Source organism: Cavia porcellus, unplaced genomic scaffold, assembly GCF_034190915.1.
Source record: "Cavia porcellus strain 051 isolate PalLab524CR breed Dunkin Hartley unplaced genomic scaffold, mCavPor4.1 scaffold_16, whole genome shotgun sequence".
Taxonomy (NCBI): domain Eukaryota; kingdom Metazoa; phylum Chordata; class Mammalia; order Rodentia; family Caviidae; genus Cavia; species Cavia porcellus.
The window spans coordinates 3764874-3785321 of NW_026947499.1; the positions used below are offsets into that span (position 1 = coordinate 3764874).

General features: G+C 45.7%; 1 long non-coding RNA gene across 2 annotated transcripts; it reads right to left on the reverse strand.

Annotated features, from left to right (window-relative positions):
- Positions 1-3942: 3942 nt before the first annotated feature.
- On the reverse strand, positions 3943-14203 carry LOC134470603 (uncharacterized). 2 transcript variants are annotated; one of them, XR_010039553.1, is made up of 4 exons: positions 13782-14203; positions 8042-8171; positions 7704-7783; positions 3943-6014 (listed from the first exon to the last, which is right to left on the reverse strand). It is a non-coding gene; the product is annotated as an uncharacterized LOC134470603 (long non-coding RNA). The 2 variants fall into 2 exon arrangements; XR_010039554.1 differs by having other exon boundaries at positions 8042-14203.
- Between the last annotated feature and the right edge of the window lie 6245 nt (positions 14204-20448).

Below are 20448 nucleotides of genomic sequence, written 5' to 3' on the forward strand. Positions count from 1 at the left end.
GGTTTGAGGCTATGTAGCAAGGTGACCACCTGGTGACGAGTGTGAATGGAAAGGAGATCTGGGGACTGACACTGACACTGACACTGAAGAATTAGCGATGGAGGCACACAGGCCAGGGAGCTCGGATGAGGACCAAGCTATTAACAGACCTCTAACTAAGAGCTTAAAAAAGGAACAGTGGTTGCCAACCCACGATTCTGATGGGAAATGTTGAGCCTTGGGCCACACAAAGGGTCGTTGTGCTCCAGCTTGCCTGATACCTGATTCTCTGAAGGAAACCTAAAAACAGTGTGAAAGCCCTGCCCCTTCTCCAACAGCATACAAAGACACCTTCCGGAACCTTCACATCTGGAACATTCTTACTCACATAACAGGGACATTTATTCTTCCAACTCAGACAGGTTTGTAAGTTGTAGCATAGATAGCTGAGAACAAGACACACACTAAATTTAAAAATGTAAATGCGTTGGACAAACTGAACCAGTGATGACAGAATCATACTGAAAGGCTTTCGGTCCACGTAACAGTCCCTGAACTCCCCACTCCGTTTGGTCCTGTTAGGGTTCCAGGCACTGGGTAACACTGATCATCCCAGCAGAGTAACCACCACGTGTAGCAGGTCTGAGAAAAGGAAGATTCCTGAGCGCCCACCCTGGCCTCTGGGTAATTTCAGCTGGGAAGTCAGCCCTATGTCCAGAAGCTCTGAGTTGCAAGGAAAGCTAAGCCCAATTAGAACTCACAAATAGTAATATCTTGAAAAATCATAAATCTTGGGACATGTAACATAATCATAAGGCAGAATAATTGCTTCAGGCTTCAGGGCAGAGAGTTTTGTAGAGAACCTCCAGCCACACAGGAGAGCAGAAGGATCATTCCTGCAATGAATCTAAAGCTCTCTGACAGGCAAGTAACAAGCTTTGATCAGCACACACACAAACACAGGAGCACACACACACAGACACACACACAGGAGCGCACACACACGTACTTGTGGATGTTTTTAGTTTTGGACAATTAGGAATGTGTCAATGTGAATTTAAGCTTTTCTTTCTTCTTCTATCTAGGTAAGTTCTAGGAGTGGAGGTGACAGGTGATGTGCTAGACTCCTGTTTAACTTTCTAGGAAATCACCTAAAATCTTCTCCAAAGGTGAGCATTTTGCTCTATCAATCGCAATGCATGATAAACTGTTGGCAGAGATGGACACTGCCAAATCTCTTAAATATTATTTGTAATAAGCCCATCATGTTATCTCATTGTGAGATTGTGTTTTAGTGATGCTGAGTGTCTTTCTCTATATTTGTCTGCCAGCAGTAATCTGTATATCTTCTTCAGTAAAATACCTATTCAAGTATTTGGTCTTTTTTAAAATTGGGTTGTTTTCTTATCATTCAGCTGAGAGATTTTACATATTTTCAACACGAGTTCTTTACTAGGTATGTTTTTATGAATATTTTATCATAGTATCGTCTATCTTCTCATTCTTTCAGTAGTGTATTTGAAAGAGCAGAGGTTTTTAAATTTGATGAGGTTCAATTTGTATGTTTTATGTTTTGGTGTTATATATGAGAAGACTGTCTAGACCAAGGACAAAAAAGATTTTTTTCCTATATTTCCATCTAGGAGTTTTATGGTTCTACATTTTACATTTAAATCTACTATCTATTTTGTATTTTCATATAGTGTGAGATAAGAGTTGGGTACAGTTTTCCTAGATGTCCAGGTGTCTAAAAGCAGCTTCTGAAAGTACCCCACTCATGTTTTGAATAGCACTGGCAGCTTTGGTAGAAATCAGTGCATTGTATCCGTGTGAGTCGCTTCTGAATTCTCCTTCACTTCCTGCCTGGCAGGTGCAGCATTTTGCAAATGCTCCTCTGCCTTAATCAGCTCAGCTGCACCGTGAGTCCTGAGGTCATACAGGGGAGGACTCAAAATTTTTCCTATTTTCAGACTTGTTTTGCTATTCTGGTTTCTCTGTTTTTAAGATAAATTTTCAGACTACCTTAGTGCTATCTTAAAAGATTTTTGCCAATATTCTCTGACTGTTTAGAGCTGGAGATTTCATGAAAGAGAATTGGCAGCTCCATCACCTGTGGACAAAGTGTGGACCTCAACTTAAAATGACCTTCATCTATTTTTTCATTAGCATTTGTAGTTTTCAAGTTACAGAAACTATTTTTTTTTGCCTCTAAACCTAAAATTCCATAATATTTTAATGTGGTAAGAAGGAGGTTTTTTTGTTTAATTTCAGTATTCATTGCTAGAATGAAGAAAAGCACCTGTTTCTTGCCATTGACCTTGTGTGCTCTTAATGACATTCATAACTCGGTAGCTTCTGGGGATCCTTCAGTGTTTCTCTGTGAGCACCCTTGTTGTCTGTGAACATTTTCCCCTCCTTTCCCCTAAAATGTCACTGTTTCCCCTTCACACTCATTGCATTGGATCTCCCACTTCTGTGTTTAGGGTGCCTGGGAGAGGGACATTCTCTCCATCTGGACTCTAGGGAAAGAGTTCAGTCACTCACCTGTGAGGGCAGTGTCAGCTGTCAGCACTCTGGATGCCTTTATTGGACTACAAGACTTCTTTCTCTTCCTGGTTGTTCATGTTTTTATCATGGCTGCATTCTTCTGTCCTGCTTGGCCATGCAAGTCGTTTTTTTCTTTCAGTACAGAAAACTGTGAGGATGGAACAGTGAAGCAGCCCATATTCTGGTGCACAGACATAGTAACATTGTGTATATTTCTGTGCTCTATCAGCTACCATTTTGCAGAGACCTTTGTCCCTGTGATCACGAGTGCTATGGAGGTTTGTGCTCTTTGCTAAGACAAGATCTCTCTTGTTCGACATTCAGCATTTACATGAAAAAGAGTAGGCTCTTGTTGCTGCTGAGTGGAAAGTTAAATAAATATTGGTTTCATTGGGTTGCTGGTAGTATTCCACAGGGCTTCTAAAGTGTTGCTAACTTTTGTTCTAATTTTTCTGTTAATTATTGATAGAGGACTAGTATTAAGCTTGCAGCTGTTCTGGACACTTGTGTTCTTCTCCAAAGTCCTCTTTTCATTTCTGCTCCTGTTTGAGCCAGAGCTCAGGAATGTTGGAGCAGTGGAGTAGGTTCCCAAGAGACCAGCAACAATACCTCCTGCAGACTGTTTTTGTGGGATGTAAGGTTTAGTGGGTGTCATGATTTATGTCTGTGTCCCCCAGGCCTCATGAGTTTGCATTGGGTATTTGTGATTGGTTCATTGTCTAGTGCTTAGATTGATGATGTCAGTGCTCCACCCACATAGGGGTGGAGCCAGGATGTGATGTAATGGCAGGAAGAAAGTGTACCTTGCTCTTTGCTGGTTCCGGCTTGCTGTTTGCAGCCACCATGAACTGCGGCCCAGCCATGCCCACCTGCCTTGGAGCCAACTGAGTGTGGACTGAAACCTCCAAAAACTGTAAGAAATAAACCTTTCCTTTCCCAACTTGAGCTTCAGGTATTTTGTCTCAGCAACAAGTAAAAAGTAACTAAGACAGTGGGATTAACAGGCAATGCCTGGGAAGCAAAGGGCTCACTGTGACCTTTGGAAGTGGGTTCACAAGAAAGTGGTTTGGATTCAACAACATCCCAACAAAGCCCATGGGAGGGGCATATAGATCAACAGCACCGCCTGGAAAATCCATGAGAGACTAGCACCAGCCCACAGTGTCATCCTGCTAGGTTAGTGGCAGCCAGTTAGATGCCTCCCTCAGCAGTGCCTGGATTGCTGCAGGGGGAGGGTTTATAAATGGAGCGCACAGCAGTGATGTCACCACTGTGCTCTTTGTTACATCTCAAGCCCAGCATTCCAAGGCACAGCTGCTTAGCTTACAGGCAGGGAGGCATCACCTGCAGACCACACTGGATGCCCGGATCCCATTATCTCCCACAATCCCGACCCAGGTACTCTGCTCCCTAATTCCCTAAGACATGTGCTTGCCTAGGTCAAAGTCTGGGGAAAGGGAAAATGGCACTTAGAAGGTGACGTTTCCTCATCACTGGACTTTGGGGAAAAGTCAGAAGACACAGAACCAGACCCAGTGAACAAGGTGGACGAGCATATAGGGTCATGGTTTCTTCAGCAAAAACTGTCATAAACATTTTAAATCCTTTTGGGACATCAAGGCAGCTGTGACACCACACATGAGACACTCAGAAAAGTGGACTTCTGGAACCAATTTGGCAAGAGGTAAGAACAAGGGGATCACTGTGCTCAAGATGAGATCCAGGGAGTTGGGGAGGCTGAGGGCAGTGCAGTAACCTTCTTTACTTAGCATGCACAATATTTGCTGGTCACCCTTATCTACTTTCACTCCTGCAGTAACCACAATTATTATTAATTTTTAAAGATAATTACCATACCCAAGTCAGATCTGACCCTGATTTTATTGGTAGATTCGTCTCTTTACAATGTCCTGTTTTGGATATTCGGTTTTGCTCTGTCCTGTGCGTCATTATATTTGGTTGAAGGTTGCACATGATCTGTGGGTGGCAGCACAAACTGAGACAAACGGTACCTGAGTCACAAGTGGGTTCATTTCATCTGTTGCCGGGTTAGGGTTGAGTCCGTCAGCCCTGGGCTGGAGTTGCACAGGGATTGGGATTTTCCGTTGCTCTAGTTGTCCTTGGTTTTGGCAGGTGATGCTGACTCCTGCTTAGCATGGGACTTAGTTTGCCAGAGTTTCTCACAGCCTTCCAGCTGCACCAGGCTTTACACAGACATTTCCTGAGCCCCCAGCTCAGGGAGCGCCTCTCTCCAACCTTGGGCCCCTCTACAGCATTGGGAGAGAGTGATGCCTCTGACACCTTATTCCTGGTGGTTGAGGCTTGGTGACTTCTTGGTGTTCTGTTCTACCCTCGACTTTAGACAAAATGTGGATTATTTCAGTCATTTGCTTGCTCTCTCAGTGTTATGGAAACCACAACCAAAATGCATATATTGAAACTGTTACACCCTATTGGGATGGTATTGGGGGCAACCTGTGTTGGAGCAAGATACAGTAATACCTCGTGATACATGAATACCTTGTCAATGCTCCCGATTGCTAACAATTCTATTCATAAACAGAAGCATTTGGCAAAATTTTGCTTCTGTTTGCAAACTCCTCATCCAGTGGAAAACACAACCACATCCATATTCCTCACACAAACACAAACATAGCCATATTCTCCAGATCCAGAATCTTGGAATAAATTGAGTTTTGTGAACCAAGGTACCACTGTAATTGGTTTAGATAGTCATAAAGGTGTGGGACCAAACATGTAATTAACACGCTTATATGAAAGAGACAGACAGAGACAGACAGACAGACAGACAGACAGACAGACAGACAGTGAGAGACAGAGAAAGACAGAGATAAAGACAGAGACACAGACAGAGACAGAGAGACAGATAGTGAAAAACAGAGACAGAGAGAGACAGAGACAGAGACACAGAGAGACTGAGACAGAGAGAGACAGACAGAGAGAGACAGAGACACAGAGATACAGAGATAGAAAGACAGAGACAGAGAAGCTGCATGACGACACAGTGAAAAGGTAGATACTGGCAGCCAGGAGAAGAGCCCTCACCAGGCACCAGCCAGCCCGGACTTTATTACTGAACCTTCCAGATTTATTTGTTTGTACCAACCAGTCTACTGTATTTTGTTACAGAAGCCCATACTGAATCTGTCTTCAGTGTTAGAGTTAGCTAACAGTACCTATTAAAATTTTATTAATTATAGTTACTGTAGCAGTGAAAGACATCCCATGGGGTGGTCAACAAACACTGTGCAGGATAGTTTTTCTGATACTTCTTATACATGGCTTTTCCCCTATTGCCTTGGGAATGAGAGTTTGCTTTCCTTCCTCCAGAATTTCCCTTCAGTTTTTTCTTCCTTTCTTCCTTCCATCTTTTTTCCTTTCACTCTTCTTTATCTCTTCTTTCCTTTATCCTTTCCTTTTTTCCTAGGAACTGCATAGGTCTTTGCTTGAGGTTGGTTGAAACCTGGCTGTGGTATGACAGAAAAGTTAGCAATCTGATGCTCTGTTGAGACAAGGTGTGCTCACCCAGCCCACCATGTGGACAGACCTTCAGACTCAGTCAGCCTGGACTGCCCACTCCTGCTGCAGCTTAGAGAGGGTCTGACCTGGCTCAGTCTGACCACACCCCTCAGTCTGCCTGTACTGACTGACATATAAACATTTTCTACTTCCAACGGCTGTCCCATCCAAGATAAACCAGTCAGGGACATGCTTGGTTTCAACCACCGCTCAGTCCCCCTATTTTCTCCTACCTTGTGATAAACTGCGCTCTGACTAGCCTGCCCAGAAAAAAACTTGCCTGACAACACATGACTTCATTCGCGTAACCAGTTATGTGATCCCTGCTGTGAGCCTTTGTACTTCCTGCTTATGAAATGTATACAAGCTTCTGCTCCACTCTCAGTCAGTGCTGACCAGTGGGACCTGGTCCAACCAGCCTGCTAACAGAATAAAGAGTTGCCTTCCAACTCCTCCATACAAAAGTTCTTCCACTGGGTTTGCTATCAACAGCAGGACTCTCTGACAGTGTAAGGACAGACAGATTCTACTTCTCTAGGCATTGCGATCCCCTCCTGTTAATGACTCTCATTTCTGGGACCCCTGTCTTAACCGAAAAGGACTTAACACACTTCCTGACACACGGAATACTTACCTGTCAGTGCTTCAAGGATCTGTGTCACATGGTGCTGACTCCAAGATCCAGCTATTTCTAGCCCTTCATCCTGTTTTCACCTAAGCAGGTGCTGTTTCAGAGCCTGCCACTGTTTATCTAAGCCAAGGCCTTCGTGCCTGTGGTGTGCTTTTCACACAGTGCAGGCCTGTGTGCTTGGCATGCATCATCCAGAATGGAAATAACACAGCACTTATCACAAGGTGTATTAAGCCTCCTAGAACATTAGAAAGTGCATATATTATCAGTTAGAGGCAGAGCCACCAGGATGATTGCACCCGCAAAGTTGAAGACTCTGCAGTTATAATGAATCCCTACTCTTACACACCTCTGACTTCTATTTTAAAGTGAGGAAGTAAAGTGATACACTGAGGTCAAACTCATGACCTCATGCTTGCCAGACATTGTGCTGCTGAGCTGCATCTCTGGCCCTATAAAGCAATATTTTAAAGTAAATTTATGTCTTAGTTATTATTCAAAATTTAAACTTGCGTCATGTTTCAAGTTCCACACCAGATCTAAGTTTCTGTTCAATTATTCTAGAGAGTTAGATTTGAATTCTGAATTACAGATATTTTGGTTTTAAAATGCTTTCTAAGCTTCTCTTAAACCTAGAGGAGTTTTGTTAATCTACAGGTGACATTATGCATTGCATGTTCTCTTCTCACACCGATTGAAGGCCTTGCAGCAAATCCTGCATTTCAAAGCAGGCCAGGAGGACATTAGACCCCACTGGAGCTCTATACCTGACCCAAGGAAGATTACTCAGGGTCCACATGGTCCCTCCTACAGCTTGTGTTTCTGAGCACAAACACACTCCTACAGACTGAGGGCCATATTGCACACACACACACACACACACACACACACACACATGCACACACACACACAGGTTGATAAATATAGTCCTCTTCAACTTCAGGGACACCTCTGTGTCCACAGATATTCCTTAGAAGGAGAAGACCAGTGCATATGTGATACCTACTCTCCTCCCCAGCAGAAGGTCTGCTCCTTGACGTCACCCAGTCTTCCTAGGGAAGAGGAGGAAAATCAGCTTTCTGTGGTCTGAAAGAGGTGGAAGATGCTTTAGCTTTTTGAAGGCCTTTTGACAATATCTACAAAAAATTTCAAGTGCATGCTCATCGACTTTCATGAATATATCTGATTTATATTTTTTACAAGCAACCAGAACTGAACTCAGAAGCTGTGCACTGCTGCAATACCTTAAGGAAACTTAGCTGAACCAGGTGGTCACCAAAGCAGCACTAACCATGCTGTTGAGACAGTGAATGTTTACCTGGTCAGAGCATCAGCCTTACTCACTCATGTGGCAGATCCTTGTAGAGGGCCTCTTCGGAGCCAGCAGGAGTGCCTGTCACCAGCGTTACTGCTCAAGACAAGACCTGTAGATCTGCTTTATCTTGGAACTTGCTGGGAAGAAGAAAACAGCTCTCTGCAAAGAATTAGGTATTATAATACCAGGTAGAGGTGAATCCTTTGGGAGAGGTCACAGTCATGTGACAGAAAATGGCTGTGTGGACAGGCTGACCACAAGGATGCTCAGAGCACTAGACATCCTATGGAACCCTCATGCTGAAAAGGCATCAGCCAGGCCAAGATCTAGGGAAAGAGGTGCCTGGTTGCAGGGAAGCGTGGCAGGTGCAAAGGCTCCAAGGCCAGAGAGATGGAAAGGGATCAGGGCGGCCAAAGTATAAAAGCCACAGACTGCTACAGTGAACCTTGAGACCAAAGGTAATAATAATGCAAATCTAAACACAGGAATCCACGGCTTCCAACCTAGCATATTAGTTCAAGGAGAGCCCAGCTGTGTCAGGGGCTCAGAGTTAGCCCTGATAATATTGCCACGTCTGTTGAGGGGAAGGGCCACAAAATGCAGAGTTCAGGAGAGTCCAGCTGCCACTAAGGAGGGTCCAGCAACAACCACTGAAGAGTCCTGCATGCAGGGCACACTGTTTGGATGGATGATCCTACCGAAGGCTGCCTGAAAGTCTAACTCTAACAAAGAGTCTTAGGAGAAGGCATCAGAGCTTAGTTCCACTTTATTGGAGGACAAAGACCAAAGCACCCAACCCTTAGCCTCTCTGACCTTTAGAACACCCGAGAGATGCATATTTTCTAAATGTCACCTGTATCAGCAGAAACTCCACAGATGAGATTAAACCTTCGGGTGGCTTCTATTGGCCTTTCCATTAAAAATCCTCAGGATCTGAGGCTAAAGTAAACAGGTTACTTTATGCACGACCTTTTGCTTGAATTGCACTGTTTTCTCCTTTTAAAACGTTGAAATCCTAGGGAGCTCATGTCTTTCCCATTTACATACTTTCTCAGCGGGGAGGGGGTCTGAGACGGGGAGTACAGAAGACACAACCAAACCTCCCTTTCACCCCCAAATGCCTTTGCCTGTCGCAGTCCTGCATTTCTGCTATTAACTTGGGTTGCAAACTGGAGAGGCAGTGGGAACCAGGAAGTGATGCCAATGAGAGACGGAAGCCTGGTCCAAGAAGAGCCTGCCCTGGGGTGGGGCAAGGCTGGTTAAACCCCTGATCACTGTGTTCAGGGCCCAGGGACAAGGATTCCCAAGGAACTCCAAAGCAGATCTTGGTGCATTCTTGTGGAAACCCTCTATGACCTCTTATTGGGTGGAGTCAAAGCTGCCACACATCTTCCAAAGGCCTGGGAAGACCTGTTCCATGCAGCCCTCTCCAGCCTGACTGCCATCTCCTCCCCCACTCCATGCCCACTGTGATGGGCCTGCAGCAGATCCATTGAGGATGATGGTGTCACTGTGCTTTCATTCAAATAGTAAAGGTAAAAGAGAGGTGGAGGACAGCCGAGGCCAGGGGTCAGCTGCCCATTCCTGTCGTTCCTCCCTGCTCTGACATGTGGCCACACATGTGGAGGAGTCGCTCCTGGACCTTGACATTCAGATGCTTATGAGGATCCACAAAGTGTGCACACACACCCTTCAGTCTCTGCAGCTGCTCCAAACATCAAAACAGCACCAGCAGTCACATCCTAGTGCAGCCTGTGTGGCATGGCAGCAGACTCTGCTTTGGAGTGTGCAGTTGTGCTTGAGTTTAAACTTCACCGTAAAAAACTATGTGGCATGGGCCTTTTCTTTAAAAAACTGAGATCATTCACATAAAAGCATCCACATGTCCATCTTCTCTTCACAAATGAGAGTTGTATGACATTGTCCTGACCTTGGCCCAGGCAATTTCCAGCTGCCGGAGGAATAACTCTTCATGCTCACATGTCTTATCTGTTGGGCCCCTGGGGACCTATGGGGTTCACATCTTGAGGTTACTGGAGGATTTTCATGCATGTGGAGTCACATGCAGTCTGATGTGGTCTAAGCAGTCAGGCTTGCTGGAGGAGGAGATGATGACAGAGTAGTTGTTTTGTCTACCGAAATGGATTTCTTTAAAGATATCTATCAGGTGGTGAACACTTAGCCAGTCAGAACGTGGAGATTTTGACACTGTATGGATTTTTGTGTGGAATTAGAAATTTTACTTTCAAATTCACTTTATTCTATGTCAGCTGCTGGCTAAATAAAAATTACAAATGGCTGTAGCAGCATGCATAGTCCATGGTCACTTTCTTCTGTTTACATTTATGTTTTCATTGCTTTCAAGGAGCCCCCAGGCCAGATTTTCAACAGATAGCAATTGTGCTTTGATCTCATGAATGTACTGTCAAAGGTCACTGTGTGTAAGACCAAATTCCACAAAAAGCATGCAGTCCCTGAGCTGAGTGGGTTCACAAGCCAAGCACAGGCCCAGACACTGAGTGAGGAGCGACCTCCAGAAGAAGCCCCCCTCTGCCGCCGCCTGTGGGTCTGGGGTCCAGTTCTGTGAAGAAGGAAGGAAACTAAAGTCTGTTTGGATTGATGGCTCTTAAGCAAGAAGAAAGAGGTCTGTGAGAGTCTGGAGGAAGTGGGAACCCCAGGAAAGGGGGTCAGGTCTCCTCTCTACAAGGCTGGAAAAGACACAGGCAAGAATCTTATTACGAGGCTGCTACAGTTTGGATCTGAAATGTCCCTCAAAGGCTGGAATTATCCCAAGCTTGGCACTGTTGTGAGTGGGGGGACCTTTAAGAGGTAGAGCACAGATGGAGGTCTTAGGGTGCTGACCCAGTGGCCTGGGGCATTTCTTCCTCTTTATCTGCTTCCCAAAAGCTGTGAGGTAGGTGAGCAGCTCCTTCCACTGCCTGCTCCATTATGATGGGCTGCTCTGGCACAAGTGGTGGATTCATGATTGCAGACAGAAACTCTGAGATCAGGAGCCAAAGTAACCCTTTCATGTTTGAAATTGATTGTGTTGGGAGCTTTGTTAGAGTAACAGAAAACTGACTAGCACGCAAGACTCCATGTCAAAACCTATTAAAGTTGTTTTAAGTATGCGCTCCCACTTATTTAAGAAATTTAACTTTTCTGAAAGAAGGTGTTGATCATAAGAGCCTGGGGGCCAGCTTGGCTGCTGTGAATCATGATGGAGAGCAGGAGTAGGAGAGACTGATGCAGGGGTGCAGCTGTGGGGGCCCAGCCCCATGAAACCAAGCTCTGCACCTCAGCTTTTACTCTGGGTGACATGGGAACTGTGAGAAGAGGAGTGGCACAGTGTGACCCAGCTGACATTCCCAGAGCACCAGACAGCAAAGATTGATGCAGGGAGACCCAGTCGAAGGACACTGTGTCCCACCAGGTTGTGGAGCTGGATGGTGAGATGCTGCTTTCATTTACTGTCACTGCTGTATCAAAGCACCACAGACACGGTGTCTTCAAACAACAAGCGCTTGCTCTCTCACAGCTCTGAGGTGAGGATCCCAGAGTCCTAAGGCATTGGTAGGGATGGTCCTGCCCTCTACTGGGGCTCTGTGGTGGAAACAGCCTCCTTACCTGGCGTAGTTTCTAGACACTGCCCGACTCCTCTGCTGAGGTGCTTTTTCATGTTAGCAAAGGAGAATATCACTTTCCAATTCATTCTCTCCTCCTCCCTTCCCCTTCTCCTTCATTTCTTCCTCCTGTCTTCAGCTTCCTCCAAGCAAGCCTCCTGCTCTGACTCTGGCCTCCAGCCTCTCTACTGTAAGGACCCTATGCCCACAGTTGGTCCATCTGACACCAGAATAACCCAGCATCACCTCCCCAACTCAGGAGCCTTAATCACATCTGCTAAGCCCCTTTTCCCTGCACAGTCACAGGCTCCAAGTGGCAGAGATGTGTGCCTGGAGAGTGTCACTCAGCAGGTCACGTTTGTGGTCAGCATCTGAACACATTTTGAAGGTGGAGCCAAAGGATGAAGTGTAAGAGAAAATGTGTTAATTGATTTCTCCCTATCTGAACAAAACACCTAATAGTCACCACTTGAGAGAGGAGTTTATATGCCTCACATTTTCAATCCATGGTCAGCAGGCTCCCAGGCAGAAAGGGCATCATGGATGGGCCTGGGGAAAGAGAGTTGCTCACATCATGGAAGCAGGAAGCAATGTGCAGAGGGAGGAGCCAGGAAGGGAAATAACCCTTCCAGGCCACACCCCAGTGACTGCCTCCTCCCAGCAAACCCAGCCTCCTGTCAGTAGGCAGCTATGAGCACCATGATCCAGTTACTTCCAAAGCCCCTTCTAGGAGCACATGAGGACTTTGGAGGACATTCTTGATCTGAGACACAACAATTAACCAGAGATTTATGGGGGAGCCACAGCCTAAAAGATGTCAGAGCAAGGGGTGCAGCAAGGAGAGGGCTTGGCTGTGCCTCTGTGAGGAGCCTCGTGATCGTGGACAGCTTCCAGGAAGTGTGTGGGCCTGGGGTCCTCACAGGGGACACCTTCCTGCAGGGACAGCACTGGCTCCTCCTGGAGACTTCACAGGCAGAAGGCTTGGTGATTCCCAGAGCACGAAGATGACCACAGCGGCTGTGAGTGGAGACAGCTGGTCTGTAGGCTGGGCTGAGAGGCTGCACTGAGGTTTTACAGGGAAAGAGATTTCTGGAAGTGGCTGAGTTCTTAGTGGGCTTATTGCCATTTGGGCATGGACAATTGTGATTGATGTCTACTGCAACGGAATTATGAAAGCTAAGTGTTTGCCTCTGTGTGTGTGAGTGTGTGTGTGTAAACTTCAATTATATTAAACTTGGCATAAGAAAAATATTATTGTAGCCAGACAGCCAAGCCATGATGGCCCTGCCCACCACTGTGGAGCCTTGGCAGCACCCACTGCCTTGTGAACTTTGACCTAAAAGCCCCTAGAGAACTCATCCAGGCCCTGTGTGATGTGATCCCAGTCCATACCCCGCCTTTTTCTGTCACCCCTCATCCACCAGTTACTAGATAAAAGTGACTCAGACTCCAGAAAACGAGGGCTCTGTCCCAGTCTGAAATCCTCTCTAGGCTCACGGACCTGCTCAGTGTCCCTGATTGACTTTGAGAAGAAGCAGTATTGGGAGAGAAAGTCTGTCTGCTTTTGGCTGCTTCAGGAAAGCACCTTTGGGTGCCAGGCAGGGTGGTGGTGGCAGCTGTCAGCACAGCTCTGAGAAGGGACTGGTTATGTGCTATTTGCCTAAGCATTTAATACTCTTGGTAAGTACTGGAGAAATGAATGAGGAGAATTCAGATTAAGGAGGAAGAGGGGCAGAGAAGGGAGGTGAGACATAGGAACTCTCCAGTGCCAAAATTTTCAGAGGGCTGCAGCAGTTGTGCTGTGGACACCACAGAAGTGCCCAGGTTCAAGATTATTAGTTGTCAGAGGAAGGTCCCTTGGCATTCAGCTGGAGGAGCACAATAAGCCTGAGCAATTCTGTTTGTCCTTGAAGCTCTCCTGCGAGCCACAGAAAGCTCCCAGTTCTCCTTCCAGGTGATAAAGCACCTGCACAGAGTTAGTACAGAAGGACGGCTTTGTACCACATCACCTGCCCTTTGATCAGTGCCAGGTCTCTGATAGAGATCTCAGACAATACCTGTCAAAGCTAAAGCACCTACATGCATGCACATGTGTGTACATACACACATCCACACACCTTCCCCATCCCACTGAGAGCAATTGTACCTGTGAATTACTGAGGCCAGAAGCCTTGGAATTGTCTTCGCCTCTTCCTTTTGTCCTCCTGTCCCACTTTGCAGCTGTCCACCTGCTGGGTGCCACCATCTGTCCCCTCAGCCATTGCACAGACTCCTACCTGTGCTCTCTGCTTCACATTTGGAGCTGCACCTGCAATCTGCTCTCCCTCAGCAGCCAGAGTAATCTGCTTAACACCTAAGTCACTTCTGGCTTCCCTGCTCAAAACCCTCCACGGCTCCCATCCACTTGGAGTGGGACCAGGGTCTGCACAGGCGTTGCAAAGCCCCGCAGGCTCTTCCCTCACTCACACTGTCTTGCTCACCTTCCTGCCTGCCAACAGCCCCTTCCAACCACATTCCCAGCCCAGGGCATTTGCATTGGCTGACCCTCGGCCCAGAGGAAGCTCCCTCTGTCCAGGTTCGTTCTTTCTTTTCAGCCAAGCTCCCTCCAAATGTAACTTTATTTGCCTGCCAACGACAGTCACTTAAAATCACGTGCTGCAGCATGCATACCAACCCCAGACTGCCTCATCCAGCTCTCTTAAGTTAGCACTTACTTTATGTAAACAGCTGCCTCTCCCAACTAGAGAATAATTACCAGAGGAAAGAAACTCTCAACTATTGTGATTGGCATCCTATTTCAGGCAATGAGAGCTATGCCTAGCACTTATGAGGTGTCCACCATGGGCTTGGCTGATGACTGAACCAGCTCAGTGTTTAATCACCTCTTCGCTCAACTTGCTAAGGCCCCTGAGCCACAGAGCCTTCAAAGAAAGATGTGAATAGTCTGCTTCATTACACAAAAGTTGCCTTCTGGAAAATTAAGGAAAAGGTATCTCAGGAATTCTACTTCCCAAATCAGATGCCATAGCAAGAATAAAAATTCACCCCATCCAATATTCCCATGTGTTACTTATTCTGCCAATATTTCTCTCATACAGATCCTTTCTTCTTCCTCTTACTTTGCTAAGTGGTGCCTAATTTTTTAAATAAGTATGTCCTAACATTGACTGTTCTGTTTCCCCAAGTCCCTTTCCTGTGGTCAGATGAGGCCTCTGTGCTCTTTTGTAGACTTTGCTGAGCTCTCCATTGAATCTGCGAGATTCACTTCTACTAGCAGAGCAGAATCAGAAGGTTGTGCAGAAATACTGTGAGTGTGAGTGGTGACTTCACCTGGGAGAAACATCTGAAAATTGTATGTCTGGAAGGGTGTATGTCCACCAAGTACAAGGAACCATTACAAGTCAACAATCAACAATTTTAGTTACACTATCCAACTAAGACTGGGCAATCATCTGAAAGAACCTTTTTCTCAAAAAGATATTAAAGTGGTCATAATCACACAAAAATGTGCTTAACACCATCAATTATCAGAGAAGAGCATAATGAGATATTATTCAAGCCTATCAGTATAACTATAATCCAAAATTGTACAATACCATAGACTGACACACATGTGGAAGAAATAGATCTGTCATACATTGGTGGTAAGAATATGATAGTGTGTTATCACTTTGAAAAGCATTTTGATAATTCCTGAAAAACTTAAACATAAAATGACCATGTGACCTAAAAAACTTACTTTTACATAAACACTGAGTCCAAAACAGAAAATGTGTGCACACCAGCATTATCTGGAATACCAAGTAGAAGTGAATGTCCTTCAGCTGTTGTCAGAAGATTGTTATAACGTTGGTAGGAATAAAGTGCTGATACACAGATGAACAAAGGAGATTCTTTAAGAACATTACACTAGGTAAAGAAGCATGAACAAAATGTCAGTCATCTGAGTCAATTTGTGTGAGATGCTCATGTCAGCCAAGTCCATGAAGATGGACCAGCGGGTACCAGGGAACAGTGGGAGAAAGCAATGAACAGTAACTGCCTGTGAGATACTGAGAACATTCCAGAACTAAACATGGGTGATGGCTGCACGATATTGTGAGTGCACTAAAGCAACTGAGCTGAGGGCTTTAAAAGGGTGCTTGTGTGCATCACATCTCCGCTGCCCAAAGAGTTTTTTCATGGAAGCATCGATCCGGTCTCATCGCAGAAGGACTGAGTCAGAATCTTTGAAGATGAATCATGGGCATGATTATTTTTAAAAGCCAAGTTCTTGAGAGTACTCATTTCATGATGCTTCCACATGGAAGAAGCACTAATTAGACCAGAAACGAAGTTCGCACCAAGCATCATGGGCAGTGGTTAAGAAGCATGGCAGATGTCTCACTCATCCTGTTAATGTTGCTTATGTCAGTCACTCTCACAATGTCCTTGGCAGCGATGCAAGTCACTGTGCCCACAAAGATCCTCGCTGGGTCTCTGTAGCCTCTACCGCTTCCAAGAATTACAGGGGGCACAAAGAGGAGAGATGAGGCTGTCTGACTTGGGAGCATCAGGCTCTGTCTCTGTCTCTGTCTCTCTCTCTCTCTCTCTCTCTCTCTCTCTCTCTCTTTTTCCTGCTGTCATTTCTATGTGTCATCTTCTGCCAAATGCCTCAGCTCACAAGGAAGCACTGTTCCTTTGGTGTCAAGCATTAAAGGTCCTTTTGACTATGCCCAACGAAACCTAAAGGCACCTCCTGAATAGATGGAGCACAATATTGGGCACATATTCCCAGGGAACTTCACACATGCTGGGGAAGGGTCCTTGCTCTCTCAGGAGCAGCATCACCCTCTCCAGAAATACTTCTGTACAGATCCTCCCAGATAACTCCTGCCTTAAATTCTGGTTTTATCTTTCTAGAGCAGTGTCTGAAATCTCCACCACTAACTTTCCTTCTGAAGACTTTCTTGATACAGATGAATTTAGGCTTCTGCTGGCAAACTTGTTCTTCCAACTATGCTTTCTTTGCTAAACACTGTACATGCCTTCACATTTTATTCTGTTTCTCCATCTGTCTTGGGGCAAGGCTGGGGTACCGTCTCTTTCTTTCACCCCTTGCACTGAAAACAGATGACAAAGTCAGATGTTTTCCAGAAAAACAGAAGCATTGTAAGAGCAGGAACATTTGTGTCTCCTCAGTCTCTGAAATGGACCCTACATGCATTTGGTGCTCAGCCAAGATTTCTGAAATTCATGAGTGGGGACAGTTGCTCCATGATTAACCCATGATGGTCTACCACACCTCCCTTCAGAGAGGAGAACAAGGAGTTGGGATTGGATGTGGAATTGTAGGCACACAGCCTGGGTGTGTTGGGTCAACCCCCCATCCCAGAATACAAACCACAGGAAACTGTCTGGGACCACTGTCAGACAATGAATCACTTTGGGAATGTCTATTACAATGGGAATGTTACAGGATTACTCCCAACATTGCTCACAAACAGCTAAGTGGACTGGAGGGACCCTGGGGAGGCTGACTCCCTGGGATAGAAATATTTAATATTTTCTCAGGATAATATTCATCCTGCAGGTCAGACTCTTCTGTCCTGCACATGAGAATGTGAAAGTTATTTCATTTTGCTTGTCACCAAACTCAAAGTTCTAATCTACAAACCACAGTTATGAATATTATATATATATCATAAATTCCTTACAATTTTACAGCATAAGCATAAACATGTAAAGTACAGCATTTTGAGCAGGTGTAAAAGAGGTGTTTATTTTCTGACAATACAAGATATGGCAGAGGTAACCCCTGCAATGGGGATGATGCAATTTCAGTTCTCCTGTTTAAGCGTTTTCCTGTCAAGCCAAGCTGACAGCCACAGGACGACTTCTCCAGAGCCTTCTGCCTCTTCCATTTCATTCATCCTTCGTCAGCAGCACTTCTCCTTCAGAATGCATCCCTTTTCCCATGAAGATATCTGGTGGCTCTGAGAGCCCTGCTGATAACCTTTCGTGGCCACTGTCCACTTCGCCAGTGACAAGACAAGTGGTGCCTCCACCCAGCATGCCTGCTGCCACCAGATGAGGATGAATGACACCTGAGACCAAAGGCTGCAATCGAGGAAGCTGCTCCCAGCTCATCTCAGAACTAAGAAATCAGAGTTTCTGCTGGAAATGCTTGTGCTGACTTTGAACCTAATAAGGGCACTCCAGTTGGTCACAAAACTGCAGGCAACATTCCAGATGAACTTATCTTCTGTTCACAGACACATGCAGTTGCCCTTCTATCTGACTTTGAATTATTTTATGTATCTTGTGGCCATTGTATGCACCAAAGCTGAATGAAAGTGACTGTTCCCTTCCTTCATTTATGGGGGACCATTTCTCAACAAATGATGCACAGACAAGAAAATGAAACTTAAATCCTTTTCACTTGATAGCTGTGGATTTACAAGTCACTCATGGTGATCATCCTGTCCCTTAGTCTCCTCCATGTACAGTACATATAAGTGCGTGTGTGTGTGTGTGTGGGTGTGTGTGTGTGTGTGTGTGTGCATGCACGCACACTTGGAAGGGGAGGGGAACACAGGTTTCCATATCTGAACTGCGTTTCAGCACTGAAGCTATAACTATCAGGACTTCACCTCAGCCTGTTATGACTGACTCAGCATTGGTGCTTTCTGCATAAGTCCATGATGAAGAGCAATTGATGACAAATTCATAGGAACAGCAAGAGAGCTGTCTACGTGCTGCAGACTAAATTGATGCATACGGAAATGCTCGAAGACCCACACAACATGTCAGTACTGAAAACAGAGACTGAGAGAGGTCAAGACCCCTTTGCTTCCAGTGAACCAATTGGCAGCTGAGGTGGAATCAGGCAAAGAATACTTACCTCTCGGAAGACTAGTGTCTTGGGTTGACAGTGGGAAAAGGTACCTGAGTATCTCTTGCTTATTACCCTCTAGTTGGAATTTCCCTTTCCTGACAGCACCACATTTATTTAAATTAAAATTACATGGTTCTACATTGGCTATGGCCCATTCTGGGGGTCACATAAACCACGTTAGGCCAATTAGATGTCATTTCTTGAACAGAGGAAAATGTAACTGCACAGTCTCTGTGGCACAGACTCTGCAAGCAGTGGGCCTACACCTTGGCTTCCTGACTGCTGCAGGTTGCTGACCTCAGGTAGGAGGAGCTGGGAAAGGTTCCCATCCACCCTGATTTCTACCCAGGTAATCACCTTTTGTCTAGATAACCCTAGTCAACTTTTCTTTTGCCAACAAAGAAAGAATTCTAGTCCTGGAATGTTGGGAGCCGCCGACACCGGTCGCCTTACGTCCTTGGCGGACGTAGGGCCTGTGGGTGGGAGCGGAGCCTGAGCTAGATTGCCCCTCCCATCGAGTGAGTCAAGTTGGCGCCTGCTTCCTGCCCCCTGATTGCGCTGGCGACTTAAACAACCCGCTCTGTAAGATAGTCTGCCTAGCAACAACTGATGTTAGCCAATCAGCCCGCATCGCGCGCTTTGAACTGATTGGCCACTGTCACCCTATAAAAGTGAATGCCTCTCCCGCCACGAGACAGGAAGCACAGAGAAAGCACAGAGAGAGATAGAAAAAGTCCACCGGCGAGAAAGGGCTGGTGGCAGAGTGGAGGCCTCGCGGGGCCCACGCGGAGATAAATAAAGGCAAGGTTGCACACCGCCAGACTTTGTCGTGTGTCTTTCCTGCCGGCCGGGAGCGACCCCGACACTGGAACCCACTTATTCTTAAAAAATGTATAGACCTAATAATATATCTATTAAGTTCCAGTTAAGTGCTCAGAGTTTATCTGGATGCCCTGAAAGATCTGTGCAATCCATATGCTCACAATATCAAGGAACCTGGATGATCTTTTAGTAGACCAGGAAGCCTTCAGTAAATAAAAAGAGGGAGGAGGCACTGTGGCAACTCTATATACTTTTACACTTGTGAAGCAGAATGATAATTACTGCCATATCACACATATATGTGTGTGTACAGACTGCAACACAGGCATAGAAGCTCTGGACAGAGTGTCACATCTGAGCAGACTACTTGTGTTGGCAAAGATGCCTACCTGGCAGTAGGCACCTGTCTATGTTCAGCAGATGAATGTTCTCAGTGCACTTCCTGGAAAACCACTACTCAGCCCACAGCAACATCCCCATGGTTCCCAGGATCTGCACAGGTCCTGTGACTTCCGTGAACCCAGGGAACACTGCCAGAAGTGGTGTATGTCACTCCTGCTTTGTGCACAGCTTGTTCCTCTCTTCATGGGCCTTCATGCTCTCTAGAGGCTGTGTGTTGAAGAACTAATTACAAAACTACTCACAGCTCAGAAGAGATGCCAGGATGGTTCAGAGGAATCGAACAGAGGTCTCCAGTGGTGAGAAATAAACCGTCCCTGTGCTCAAGTCATTTTGTGTTTTCAGGATGACTTGTCACAGCAACCAGTCTTATCTCAAATAGGAAGCATGCACACACACACACACACACACACACACACACACACACACACACACAGAATGGAGATTCTACACTGCACATGGCTGCTGTGTTATGGAGATCATATATAAATATACTTATCTACTCACTCAGGAAGGGTTTATTGAAATTCCACCACATTCCAAGAACTCTGCCAAAACCTGTAGGTAAAATTCAAGCCAAGTAAATTTACTTTCCACTATCTTATAGTATATTACTTACAATGTATAATCAAGTAATAATATGGCTTTCCACTTATGCAGCCCCTTAATAATGGGAATCATCTTCCCATTCACTAACTCCTGGGACTTTGCCATG